We start from the raw sequence: 3,252 nt of genomic DNA on the forward strand, positions 1-3,252 counted from the left end.
TCTCTGTTTCTCTTTGTATTAAGCAATAAGAGTTGTATTTTGGTGTTAATGAATATTTCAGTCTTTGTGCTTTTTCTACGCAAATATATGGCAAGTAGAAGAATCGTTACTCTTTTTTTTGTTGCTTTTCCATCCAAAGACCCCCACAATAGGTTCTCTTAACATTTCTTTATATCATTAAAATAAATTTTTTTTTTTTTTTTGTTGCCTCGTCAACATCTCTCGTCTCCGCTAGCCAGCATATGGGATCTATGTGGGTCTGTTCATTCCTGGGAAAAGGATTTATGGGATCTATGAGAGTTTGTTCATCCTTGGGAGAAGGATGAATATGGGATATATGAGTATTCTCTCTCTCATCTACCGCCATATCTGCTGCCATCAGAACTCAGTTGGGTAGCATTGTTCAACTGTAAAGGAAGTTGGTGTTTTGGTGTTGTAGAAGAAGGATTTTGATGATTTTTGAATGAAGGATATTTTGATGGTTTTGTAGAAACCCATTTATGAATGAAGGAGATTTGGATGATTTTGTAGAAGAAAGATATGCCGGTGTGGCCATGTGGGTAATAGTGATGGTAACGTTACCAAAGATATTTCGATTTTTCAAGAATGGGGCTGTGCAAGGAGAGATCTACTTGCTTGAACAAAGAAGAAGCGTGGAGGAGAAGGGCTGCATCAGAGCTGTGAGAGTCTAGAAAATTTTATAATTATAATAATGCATTGGGAACGAACGCTACAATGCAATCCAATGCATTGTGTTGTGCTATAGCAATCCTAAGATTTAAGGAAAATATAGGAGACTTTGTGACTTTCTTAAACTTATAAAAAGTCTGCTAAGAATGCTCTAATAATGGTGACTTGAGAAGAGAAATTGGTCAGAAAGCATCTAAGCAAGAGAAGTAGCGGCAGCCCGAAGTCTTTGTGCTTTGGGCGTTTTTGGGTGTGGCAAATACTTGTGCCAAGTGCCAAGTAATATGTGATTGTTGATGCCTAGTTTGTAAAATTGCCAATCACATGGAATTTCTATAATGCAGGCGAGAAATTATGAAGATGTTACAAGTCCAGGCACGCTACGCACCCAAAGAAGTTAATGTCATACCAGGAAAGTGGCAACTTGATACAAGTGGAATAAATGAAATGGGGCAAAGTTTTGGAGAGGGAAATGGGGCATGAAAATCTGTTTTTGCTATGAATAATTACAGCTTATAATCTATACTGTTCATTTATAATAAATAAATGGCATGGATTTAGAGGTTCAAAGTACCTGCAATTTTGCTGCTATTTTGTGACTCCTATGAATTGTTAATGGTTTTAGGGGTAAAAATGCGTCATGCGGTTAACCGGTTAGTATCCCTGATAACCACTAACTGCTTTTTAAAATAAAAAATAATAAAATAATAAAATAATAAAAACCAAAATGATGTTGTTTTTAAGGTAATATGATAATCCTCTACTACATAAGATATCATTTCTAAATTTTTATACGTATTTAAACACAAAAATGATGTCGTTTAGTGTTATATATATATATATATATGCAATTAGCAGTTAGATAGCGGTTAATAACCGTCCGTCTTTTTACCCTTATGTGTTTTTATAGAACTACGTAGTATTACAACTTTGAGTGTGACAAGTCCTAACCTGAAAGGTCTTGCTAGTTGCATTGTCAAAAGGCTCTTCATACACATTTTATGCCGGTTGATGTGATGTGTACTTGAGCATCTCTAGCAAAAATTGACAAAATAGCTACTGAAAAAGTATAAATTTTTAATTTAAGTACTCATTTTTCTATACATATTATCTATTCTACTATTTATTTTCTTTAAATATTATTTTGTGTGCGAAAGAGTGAAAGAAAGAGGAGGAGAGAGAGAGGGAGTAAAAGAAAGAAATTGAGAGAAAAATAATAGTAAACAAAGTTTATAGTATGAATAGTGAATAGGCTGATTAGCCTATACACTATTCATACTAGAAAGAAACACTACAAAATGGCAATTCTGTTGGAGAGGAAAAAATGTTAATAATTGTCAAATTTGACTATTATGAAGGATTTGTCTATTCTCTTGGAAATGCTCTTAGTAGTTAACACTTTTATCTTTTTAATTGGCAAACATGAAAAGTCACTTAAAAAATGGAATAGAATCCTCTCCATTTCAAATGAAATGGAAAGTATTCATTTAGTATAAAATGAGTGATAAGATTGTAAAAATTATCTTTCAATTTTAATGTTAAGACAATATTACCCCTCTTTTTACACTAAATAGATACTCTCTATTTCAAATGAAATGGAGAAGATTCTATTCCACTTAAAACACATCGTGTCACTCGATATGAAATGGGTGTAATAAATGGACGTGGCGATTCAAAAAAAAAAAAAAAAACACTTAGTGGGAGAAACAAATGAAGAAGCAAAGAGTTTGTCTTAATAGTCCTTGCAAATCTTGTCGTTATCTGAGGAATTTTTTTTGTGTGTGAGAAACAAAAGCCGATGATATGCTATACTAAGCGGTAATTGTGTCATCTCTATTTTAAAAGGAAACAGATAGAAACTGGTTAGCATAACATAGAAGGACAAAATGATGTTTCCAATTTTTGAAAGACCATTTTGTCCTCATGTTTTGCCTATCAACATTCATATTGAGCTCTTCAAATTTGATTTTTCTTTAAAATTTTAAAAAAGCTTACAAAAATAGTCATTTAAGAAACTCTCTATTCTATTTCAAATTTAACTTTGATCAACAAGGCTCTCCAAATACCTAGTGTCAAAAAGTAAAATTTATTTAATTTTTTAATCTTATATATTAATTTTTTTTTTTTTTTGTCCTCTTGTGTGAAAATTACTTATTTTCAGTTTCAAATTACGTTTATCATAGTTTTAATTTGATTCTTACAATAATAAATTTTTGACTTTGTCACTGGTCGTGAAGAATAGCATCACTCTTGTCAAAATGATTGGGACTCGAAGAAACTCATTTTAAGTTAGATGACAAAAATACTGAAAAGAGAAAATCAATAAAGAGGCATAAACATTAAACAAATGAGAATGAGAAATAGGAATAAGGAATATGTTAGGGGTCTTATAATTGAGGTATTTTAGGATTAAAATACCTTAGGGTAATATGTTATCTTTATAGATAACATTAGAATTTAAATATTGGCGATAAGTATTATCATTAGAGTAGTTTATTCTATTTAGTCTTTTATTTTTACTATGCATTGTAACTATCTATTTAAAGACATCAAGCTCATTAATAA

This window comes from Corylus avellana, chromosome ca7 (assembly GCF_901000735.1).
Source record: "Corylus avellana chromosome ca7, CavTom2PMs-1.0".
Taxonomy (NCBI): domain Eukaryota; kingdom Viridiplantae; phylum Streptophyta; class Magnoliopsida; order Fagales; family Betulaceae; genus Corylus; species Corylus avellana.